The following is an 11,689-nucleotide window of genomic DNA, read 5'->3' as shown; positions in this document are numbered from 1 at the left end:
AGCCCTGGGCAGCAGAGGTCAAACGCCCAGCCTGGCCCTCGAGCACCCACAGCACCAAGCCCAGCCCCACTTCCCCAAGGGGGCGCCCAGCTGCCTTACCTCCTCCTCAAGGCTACTGCTGCTGTGCTTGCTCTCCTTAGCCAGGTTGCTCATGATGGGTACGAGGGCAAAGTCAGAAAGAGGCCCACTCCCTCTCCATAGGAAGAGATCCGGCTTTGTATCCAAAGCTTCCTTAGCAATAGGATGGGAGACCCCAGGATAGGCCAGGAGGAGGGGGCAAGGGGATGGTGAAAGGGCAGCAGGGCAGGACTAAGGTAGGACTTCCCTCGGACCCTCCCTCTCCTTCCTTCCTTCCTTCCTTCCTAAGTACAGAGTGGTGGGAAAATATTTGAGATGAGGGAGCGAGAAAAACAGGCAAGAAATGCAGCTGGGGAGGTGTCATCCTTCATGAGGAATGAAGGAATGCACCATTGCCTGGAAGTGGCCAGCACATGGCTCTCACCTACTTCACATATCTGGCTTAGTGGGCTCTGGGGGAGGGAATACCATGAGCAGCGTGAGAGTCAACGTTACCTGTGCAATGCCGCCCAGCCCCCAACCTGCCCAGTCTCGGCAGGCAGCGGGGCGCTCTCCTCACAGTACCGAGAGGCTGAGCCAAGTGGCGTGAATCTGAAAACAAGCGCGAGGCCGCCCAGCCCCCAGCCTGCCTGGTTTCGGCAGGCAGAGGGGCGCTCCCCTCACAGTGCCAAGAGGTTGAGCCGGGAGGTGTGAAGCTTGCCAGCTTTGCACCTTGCTCCCTGCTGAACTGGGCAGGCTGGGGGCTAGACAGCATTGCACTTCTCATCAGATTCATGCCACCCAGCTCAGCTCTTGGCGCTGTGAGGAGAGCACCCCGCTGCCTGCCGAAACCCCTCCCCCGGAGCCCATCAAGCCAGATATGTGAAGTAGGCCAGGGCCATTTGCTGGCCACTTTCAGGCGATGGTGCATTTCTTCATTCCTCACAAAGGGTGACACCTACCCAGCGTGCACTCGGGGTGGGGCCGACACGGCAGAGACTGGTTCCTCGCTGTTTCCAGACGGCCTTGTGGAGCTAAGACTGAATGTGTTTCACCATAGATGGCCACCACAAAATTGTACATTGGCTCCCGGCCGGCCTGGGCCAGGGCCAAGGCAGCGGGGGCCGTTCCCTCACTGTTTCCAGGATGGCTTCGCGGGCCACATGAAACCACTTTGCGGGCCACATCCGGCCCCCGGGCCTTGTGTTTGACATGTCTGATTTACTCAATTCATATAGCTGCCTATTTCACTTTTATGTCATTTTAGGCAGCTTCCAATAAAACAAATAAAAACAGAACATACATGACATAAAATAACATTAAAAAGATCTAACAGCTAGGCATGATCTAACCTGTTATACATACAACCAAGAGTTGGGCTCTATCCCATGCTTAGGGCTCCAGGTTTGAGTATAAAGCCAGGCTTTCAAGGCCTTAGGAAAAGCCAGCAGGGACAAGATATTCTAACCTCAGAAGGAATGATGTTCCAAAGAGTGGGTGGCTTGGCAGAAAACTATGTCCAATTCTTATATCTGATTTGCTATGTCTAATTCAGTGGTTTTTCACTTGTGAGTCAAGAATTAAAAATGAGTTCCCAAGCCTTTTAGGGTGGAACATCATAGTTCTGTTGATAAACTGAAAGTTCCTTCTGCAGAAGTACACTGAGGGAAAAAATTATTTGATCCCCTGCTGATTTTGTACGTTTCCCCACTGACAAAGAAATGATCAGTCTATAATTTTAATGGTAGGTTTATTTTAACAATGAGACATAGGATAACATAAAAAATCCAGAAAAACGCATTTCAAAAATTAAATTGATTTGCATTTTAATGAGTGAAATAAGTATTTGACCCCTTTGCGAAACATGGCTTAGTACTTTGTTGCCTTGGCCGTGTGTTTTGGGTCATTGCCATGCTGCAATACCCATCCACGATCCATTTTCAATGCCCTGGTTGAGGAAGGAGAGTTTCACCCAAGATTTGATGGTACATGGATGGCCCCATCCATCGTCCCTTTGATGCGGTGAAGTTGTCCTGTCCCCTTAGCAGAAAAACACCCCCAAAGCATAATGTTTCCACCTCCATGTTTGATGGTGAGGATGGTGATCTTGAGGTCATAGGCAGCATTCCTCCTCCTCCAAACACGACAAGTTGAATTGATGCCAAAGAGCTCAATTTTGGTCTCATCTGACAACACTTTCATCCACTTCTCCGAATCATTCAGATGTTCATTGGCAAACTTAAGATGGGCCTGTACATGTGCTTTCTTGAGCAGGGGGACCTTGCAGGAGCTGCAGGACTTCAGTCCTTCACGGCGTAGTGTGTTACCAATTGTTTTCTTGGTGACTATGGTCCCAGCTGCCTTGAAATCATTGACAAGATCCTCCCCTGTAGTTCTGGGCTGATTCCTCACCGTTCTCATGATCGTTGAAACTTCGAGATGAGATCTTGCATGGATCCGCAGACCAAGAGAGATTGGCAGTTATTTTGTGTTTTTTTCCATTTGCGAATATTCGCACCAACTGTTGTCACCTTCTCACCAAGCTGCATGGCGATAGTCTTGTAGCCCATTCCAGCCTTGTGTAGGTCTACAATCTTGTCCCTGACATCCTTGGACAGCTCTTTGATGTTGGCCAGGGTGAAGAGTTTGGAATCTGACTGACTGACTGCTTCTGTGGACAGATGTCTTTTATACAGGTAACAAGCTGAGATTAGGACCACTCCCTTTAAAAGAGTGCTCCTAATCTCAGCTTGTTACCTGTATAAAAGACACCTGGGAGCCAGAAATCATGCTGATTGATAGGGGATCAAATATTTATTTCACTCATTAAAATGCAAATCAATTTATAACTTTTTTGAAATGCGTTTTTCTGGATTTTTTTGTTGTTATTTTGTCTCTCACTGTTAAAATAAACCTACCATTAAAATTATAGACTGATCATTTCTTTGTTAGTGGGCAAATGTACAAAATCATTAGGGGATCAAATAATTTTTTTCCTCACTGTTAGTCACAGGGTTCATGATGAGCTGAAATGAGCTAATTCAACAGCACTAAGTAGATTTTTCATTGCAAAGAGGCAAATTTGACCTGAATGTATACACAACCCTTTTGCTATCTTTGAGAGTCATTTCTTCTTGTGCAAACTCCAAATTCTCAGCATCTATAGCCCTTCACTTCTTATTGACTCACAACGGCCTTGTCTAAAAATTCTGTACTGCAATATAAATAGGCTTGTTTCCCTATACGCTTAGTTATTATATCTTCCTGTGCACTTAGTTATTATGTGATACTATGGGTGTGCTGTATGGAATCTCTGAGTAGTCTAAGTTGTGAATATATAGCACTGACTTTTTAAAAACAAATTTGGACTTGTATAACCTCAAAATATGGTAAAATATCAGTACAAAGAGAATCTTTTTAGACAAAGTTTCACATTCTTATTGATCATGGAATTGTCAAGCCACAGTGTGAAATCTGGGGTGAAGTACTAAGCAATGAATAACTAAACAAGAATTATTTAAAAAGGCATCTTGAAGCTGAACACAGAACTTTGATGGAAAAAACAGAGCTTTTTAAAAATAAATGAGAGAGAGTTGACAATCGAGACAATAAAACTATATATTCTGCATAACAAGATGCTCTTGTTCTTACATTGCTTGGCAAACTGCAAAGTAAAATTTAAAAATCACCCATGGTTTACAACCATGATAAAATATAATTTTTGGGAATGAATTCAACAAGGAAATTGAATAGTTACCGTTGTCAAATTACACCTTGAGTATACATATTTACAGTATGTAGATAATGAAGGAAAATTGCTTTTCAATCATACAGCTTATGAAACTCAGTAAGTTGAATATTTCAATACAAGCAGTGGTTGGTCTAACAGAGAAAGTGACCACTTTGAAAGGAAAGCAGAAAATTAAGAAAACAAAGGAAAACAAAACTGCTCTTCCCCCCAGTATAAAACATGCTTCTGAAAATGATGAATTGTCTGACATAAAAAATGTTATCAGACACTTGGAAAAGCAAATCTGGATTCTCTGCTACATTTTTAGAGGATGGAAAGGCAACTGAGTATGCAGCCCATTTGTTATTGACATTGAAGATATGGTTGATGATATTTTGAGCACTGCTAACCTACAAGAACAGCTTATCGAGATTCAAAACAATGTCACATTGTGCTCCAAAAAAAGAAAGAAAGAAAATACCAGAAACACTAAGTGCACTTTGGAACAAAGTGAAAAGGGGAAAAAAAAAACCAACTCTAGGAAATGAGATTCATTAAAGTTTTATTTCCCTTCCCTACAAAGCATTTTGTGAAGCAGATTTTCTGCACTTTGAATCACAAGAACCAAGCTTGAAAATGAACCAGAGCATGATTTAAGATGCAGATGAGAGTTAGAAGACACACCTAGACTGCTGCTAAGAAAAGATGGAAAATCTTAAGTCTTTCATAGGAGCCAAGAGACAAGAAGAATAGCCGAAGGACCACTGTGAGAAATAGTTTAGGAAACTTACAGATAAAGTCAATCTGATTTGGACTTTGGAGAAATCCTAGGAACTGACTGGGGTTGGGTCTTACCTTATTATCCTGTGAATCTCAAGGAAGTGAAAGGGTCCTCGAGGATGTCAATGCTGCCACCTGTATATTACATCCATGTCTCCCTAGGGTGGTTAAAGCCTCCTGGGAAGTGGCCCACCAGTAGGTTCAAGCAGCAGTTAACTCATCTTTAACTGAAAACCTACTTTCTTAGAAAGAAAATTGAAAGTTCCTATCAAATGGACTGAAAGCCCCCAGAGCCACAGTGTGGCAAACAGCAGCAGAACCATGTAGTCCTGGAGCTGCTGGTTGTTCTGCAAGGCAGAGTGTAGGATGGAACCCTTTAATACCCTGAAGTACTGTGACCTACTATGTAATCAAGAGTTTCAAATCCTATTAATAAAGAAACAAGCACCACACAAAACAGTGCACTGTGTCATACCTTATCAAACATCCTAAGCCAGGGCTTTTCAACCTTTTCACCCATTGTACCACTTTTAGGATATGGCAACATCCGAGTACCACCAGTCGCCAAGCAAGGTGTCAAAAACTTGATGACCCCCCCCAAAAAGGAAAAAAGTGAGAAAGTACAGGTAGTCCTCGACTTACAACAGTTCGCTTAGTGACTGTTCGAAGTTACAATGGCACTGAAAAAAGTGCCCCTAAGCCACAGTCGCGCAAGACACCTGCCTACCCGGCGGTGCTCTTCCTCCTGTCCGAGGTTTTCACTGTTGTGAGCATTTCTGTTGAGGATTGGCAGCGGGGGTGGGGTGGGGGTGTTTGGTTTTTATTCCCCTGTCTGCTGGGTGGTTGCAGCAGGTTTTGGTCACTTCACATGACCCTGGGACACTGTGAGCCTCATAAATATGAAGCAGTTGCCAAGCATCTGAATGTAAATCACAAGACCCTGGAGATGCTGCACCATTCCAGTTGATCGGCATTTCTTCAGGGCTCAGCAGAAGCACCAGGATCAGTGCCGAGCTCCAGCAGGAGCCTGGCGCTGATCCTGGTGCATCCACTGAGCCCTGACAGCCCCGAAGAAGCACCGATCAGCTGGAAAGCGGCACTGATCCTGGCGCTTCCGCTGAGCCCTGACAGCCCTGCAGCTCCAGCCATCTCTCGCTCAGGCTTGTGTGGTGCTGCCACCGGTTCAGCTCATTCCCCTCCCCCACTACCACTTTTCTAGGATGGTCGTGTACCACCTGCCAGGTGCCAATGTACCACAGGTGGTACCCGTACCACTGGTTGAAAAGCCCTGCCCTAAGCCAATATTCATTGTCTTTCTTGTGAAAAATATGGGTAGTCCTTGATTTACGATCATAACTGAGCCCAAAATTTCTGTTGCTTAGCAAAACGGTTGCTAAGTAGTCTGCTCCATTTTTATGACCTTTTTGCCATGATTTTGAGCAAATCACTACAGCTGTCAAGTGAATCTGGCTTCCCCCATTGATTTTGCTTGTCAGAAGCTCCCTCGGAAGGTTGCAAATGACAATCCCAGGACCCCACTATGCTGCAACCATTGTAAATACATGCCGGTTGCCAAGCACCCATAGTCAGATCACGTGACTGTGGGGATACTGCAATGATCATAAATATGAGAACTGGTCATAAGTCACTTTTTCACTGCTCTTGTAACTTTGAACGTCATTAAATGAATGGTTGCAGTCGAGGACTACCTATACGCAAACCTTACTTGATAACTGCTAGCACTTCCTTTAGCAACAATGGTATTTCCTGTACCTGTTATCAATTCATCCCACGAGGTTGGTGGTATTTTGGCTGATTTCTCTCTTTATAGAATTGCTTCAACTCACTGATATACTTCCACTGATTCCTTGTTTTACATCATACAATCATTCATTAAAACCAGAGCTTTGACTCTAAAACATGAATTGTCTGTTGCATAACCTACAGTACACTCATTTAAAGTTCAAGTCATAGACTTAACATTTTCCTATAGAATTTGCTGGTATAATCCAAAATCCAGCATTTCCTCGGTGACTGCGACCTGTCTAGATCCTTAGAGAACAAAGGGGCCCCCCACACGTGATATTCTCAATCCTTTGGAGTATTTTATTTTCTCTAATCTAATTGAGCCTACAGGATGAAAAGCTAAGATCTCAAACTGGGAGAGAAGGTCTCTCATATTTAGCCAAAATGAAACACTGCATTCTAACAAGATAACCTAATTCTAACCATGAAACATAGAATTCAATGGCAAAGGACACAAAACTCCAGAGCTGTTCAAAACACAAACAGCATCTGAAAATCCCAAAACAAAAATAAGCAAGATAGGAAATGGTTCTGAGCAGAACACAAGATGCTACTAATATAGAAGCAACTCTGAGGTGCTAATCTGAATAAAACAAATTAAAAGTAATTTTACACAATATTTCTACCTGAAAGTGTTTACTTATTTCAAAAATAGACAATTTCTCATCTCAGTCTTGGTTCCGAACTTCTATTTCTGTAAACAGAGAACACACCATTCTTCTATCTACAATAAAGGTAGGATATTGGCAATTTATACAGTATGAGGGCCAGGACATTAAACTGTTCCTTTTGTAGGTAGATTATATTGAATAGATACCATTCTATGTATATGTATGTTGAACTCACATTTGACTATAACTGAATTTGGAATGGGAGCTTGCTTTCCCACTTACTACAATGACATTTCTCATTAAAGCAAACAAAAAACAAAAAAAACCCCACCCTCACTTTCAGTTCAATTGTGGACAAAGCATTATTCCACAAGCCTGGTGAATCATTCATATAGTCCTGCACAAACTAGAATGTGAACTGTTTCCTCCTTGATATCCTTGATGCAAAACACTTGTCAACCCCAATACAGACAATGCAAAACTAAGTAGCAGATCCTCTGCAACCTCTCAAGCTCTTGTATGCTTTGCTGCTATAGTAATTTTTACTGGACAACTCTGGAAACAGAAATATGTTTTCTTCATGTGTACATTTTCTGCATGACTGTGGATTGATGGAAGCTAAAGTCTGTGGTAATAGTTTTACAGCCCTTTTCAGCCTCATGAGCATCAACAACCCTCCTCTAGCGTCTCCAGCAATCTCTTTTGACTTGGGTATGCCTGTGTTGTAAAGACCACGTCTGCAGGCATAATGTACCTTTTCCAGCAAAGACACTGAATTTGATCAAGGTGCATAGTGGTTTGTTCAAATCCTGTGAAGATTAAGGAGANGGCGCCGCCCGGCCGTCAGACTGTAGCCCGGCGCCGCCCGATGACGTCCCGACGTTGTCGTCCCGACGGCAGGGTTAACGGAGGGAGCGCCGCCGCACGGGACGAGAGGAAACGCCAGCTGGGAGCCAGAGAGGCAGGCGAGGAGACAGAGGCCTCATCCGGACTGGCGCAGCGTGGAGCGGCGATTTCAGGCCTGACACCTACTTCACATATCTGGCTTAGTGGGCTCTGGGGGAGGGAATACCATGAGCAGCGTGAGAGTCAACGTTACCTGTGCAATGCCGCCCAGCCTGTCCAGTCTCGGCAGGCAGCAGGGCGCTCTCCTCACAGTACCGAGAGGCTGAGCCGAGTGGTGTGAATCTGAAAACAAGCGCGAGGCCGCCCAGCCCCCAGCCTGCCTGGTTTCGGCAGGCAGCGAGGCGCTCCCCTCACAGTGCCAAGAGGTTGAGCCAGGAGGTGTGAAGCTTGCCAGCTTTGCAACTTGCTCCCTGCTGAACTGGGCAGGCTGGGGGCTAGACAGCATTGCACTTCTCATCAGATTCATGCCACCCAGCTCAGCTCTTGGCGCTGTGAGGAGAGCGCCCCGCTGCCTGCCGAAACCCCTCCTCCGGAGCCCATCAAGCCAGATATGTGAAGTAGGCCAGGGCCATTTGCTGGCCACTTTCAGGCGATGGTGCATTTCTTCATTCCTCACAAAGGGTGACACCTCCCCAGCATGCACTCGGGGTGGGGCCGACACGGCAGGGACTGGTTCCTCGCTGTTTCCAGACGGCCTTGTGGAGCTAAGACTGAATGTGTTTCACCATAGATGGCCACCACAAAATTGTACATTGGCCCCTGGCCGGCCTGGGCCAGGGCCAAGGCAGCGGGGGCCGTTCCCTCACTGTTTCCAGGATGGCTTCGCGAGCCACATGAAACCACTTTGCGGGCCACATCCGTCCCCCGGGCCTTGTGTTTGACATGTCTGATTTACTCAATTCATATAGCTGCCTATTTCACTTTTATGTCATTTTAGGCAGCTTCCAATAAAACAAATAAAAACAGAACATACATGACATAAAATAACATTAAAAAGATCTAGCAGCTAGGCATGATCTAACCTGTTATACATACAACCAAGAGTTGGGCTCTATCCCATGCTTAGGGCTCCAGGTTTGAGTATAAAGCCAGGCTTTCAAGGCCTTAGGAAAAGCCAACAGGGACAAGATATTCTAACCTCAGAAGGAATGATGTTCCAAAGAGTGGGTGGCTTGGCAGAAAACTATGTCCAATTCTTATATCTTATTTGCTATGTCTAATTCAGTGGTTTTTCACTTGTGAGTCAAGAATTAAAAATGAGTTCCCAAGCCTTTTAGGGTGGAATATCACAGTTCTGTTGATAAACTGAAAGTTCCTTCTGCAGAAGCACACTGAGGGAAAAAATTATTTGATCCCCTGCTGATTTTGTACGTTTCCCCACTGACAAAGAAATGATCAGTCTATAATTTTAATGGTAGGTTTATTTTAACAGTGAGACATAGGATAACAAAAAAAAATCCAGAAAAACGCATTTCAAAAATTAAATTGATTTGTATTTTAATGAGTGAAATAAGTATTTGACCCCTTTGCGAAACATGACTTAGTACTTTGTTGCCTTGGCCGTGTGTTTTGGGTCATTGCCATGCTGCAATACCCATCCACGATCCATTTTCAATGCCCTGGTTGAGGAAGGAGAGTTTCACCCAAGATTTGATGGTACATGGCCCCATCCATCGTCCCTTTGATGTGGTGAAGTTGTCCTGTCCCGTTAGCAGAAAAACACCCCCAAAGCATAATGTTTTCACCTCCATGTCTGATGGTGAGGATGGTGATCTTGAGGTCATAGGCAGCATTCCTCCTCCTCCAAACACGACAAGTTGAATTGATGCCAAAGAGCTCAATTTTGGTCTCATCTGACACTTTCATCCACTTCTCCGAATCATTCAGATGTTCATTGGCAAACTTAAGATGGGCCTGTACATGTGCTTTCTTGAGCAGGGGGACCTTGCAGGAGCTGCAGGACTTCAGTCCTTCATTGCGTACTGTGTTACCAATTGTTTTCTTGGTGACTATGGTCCCAGCTGCCTTGAAATCATTGACAAGATCCTCCCCTGTAGTTCTGGGCTGATTCCTCACCGTTCTCATGATGGTTGAAACTTCATGAGGTGAGATCTTGCATGGATCCGCAGACCGAGAGAGATTGGCAGTTATTTTGTGTTTTTTTCGATTTGCGAATATTCGCACCAACTATTGTCACCTTCTCACCAAGCTGCATGGCGACAGTCTTGTAGCCCATTCCAGCCTTGTGTAGGTCTACAATCTTGTCCCTGACATCCTTGGACAGTTCTTTGATGTTGGCCAGGGTGAAGAGTTTGGAATCCGACTGACTGATTGCTTCTGTGGACAGATGTCTTTTATACAGGTAACAAGCTGAGATTAGGACCACTCCCTTTAAAAGAGTGCTCCTAATTAATCTCAGCTTGTTACCTGTATAAAAGACACCTGGGAGCCAGAAATCATGCTGATTGATAGGGGATCAAATATTTATTTCACTCATTAAAATGCAAATCAATTTATAACTTTTTTGAAATGCGTTTTTCTGGATTTTTTTGTTGTTATTTTGTCTCTGTTAAAATAAACCTACCATTAAAATTATAGACTGATCATTTCTTTGTTAGTGGGCAAATGTACAAAATCATTAGGGGATCAAATAATTTTTTTCCTCACTGTTAGGCACAGGGTTCATGATGAGCTGAAATGAGCTAATTCAACAGCACTAAGTAGATTTTTCATTGCAAAGAGGCAAATTTGACCTGAATGTATACACAACCCTTTTGCTATCTTTGAGAGTCATTTCTTCTTGTGCAAACTCCAAATTCTCAGCATCTATAGCCCTTCACTTCTTATTGACTCACAAAGGCCTTGTCTAAAAATTCTGTACTGCAATATAAATAGGCTTGTTTCCCTATACCCTTAGTTATTATATCTTCCTGTGCACTTAGTTATTATGTGATACTATGGGTGTGCTGTATGGAATCTCTGAGTAGTCTAAGTTGTGAATATATAGCACTGACTTTTTAAAAACAAATTTGGACTTGTATAACCTCAAAATATGGTAAAATATCAGTCAAAGAGAATCTTTTTAGACAAAGTTTCACATTCTTATTGATCATGGAATTGTCAAGCCACAGTGTGAAATCTGGGGTGAAGTACTAAGCAATGAATAACTAAACAAGAATTATTTAAAAAGGCATCTTGAAGCTGAACACAGAACTTTGATGGAAAAAACAGAGCTTTTTAAAAATAAATGAGAGAGTTGACAATCGAGACAATAAAACTATATATTCTGCATAACAAGATGCTCTTGTTCTTACATTGCTTGGCAAACTGCAAAGTAAAATTTAAAAATCACCCATGGTTTACAACCATGATAAAATATAATTTTTGGGAATGAATTCAACAAGGAAATTGAATAGTTACCGTTGTCAAATTACACCTTGAGTATACATATTTACAGTATGTAGATAATGAAGTAAAATTGCTTTTCAATCATACAGCTTATGAAACTCAGTAAGTTGAATATTTCAATACAAGCAGTGGTTGGTCTAACAGAGAAAGTGACCACTTTGAAAGGAAAGCAGAAAATTAAGAAAACAAAGGAAAGGGGCGTTGTCTTACCTGAACGCCTTTTCTCAGCACGGAGATGGAGGATCCACAGAATGGGTTGAGACTGTATTCCTGCCCAATCAGATCAAGTCAGCCAAAGTTGTCACGCCCCGTCCTGGGCTCCATATCCCAGTCTTGACGCGAGCGTAGCCATTGACTGACCAAGAACGTACTGGCTCACAAACTAATATCC

Source organism: Protobothrops mucrosquamatus, unplaced genomic scaffold (genome assembly GCF_001527695.2).
Source record: "Protobothrops mucrosquamatus isolate PMUCROS unplaced genomic scaffold, P.Mucros_1.0 scaffold4246, whole genome shotgun sequence".
Taxonomy (NCBI): Eukaryota; Metazoa; Chordata; class Lepidosauria; order Squamata; family Viperidae; genus Protobothrops; species Protobothrops mucrosquamatus.
The sequence above is the reverse complement of the archived record's forward strand: the minus strand, read 5'-3'. Positions refer to the sequence as shown.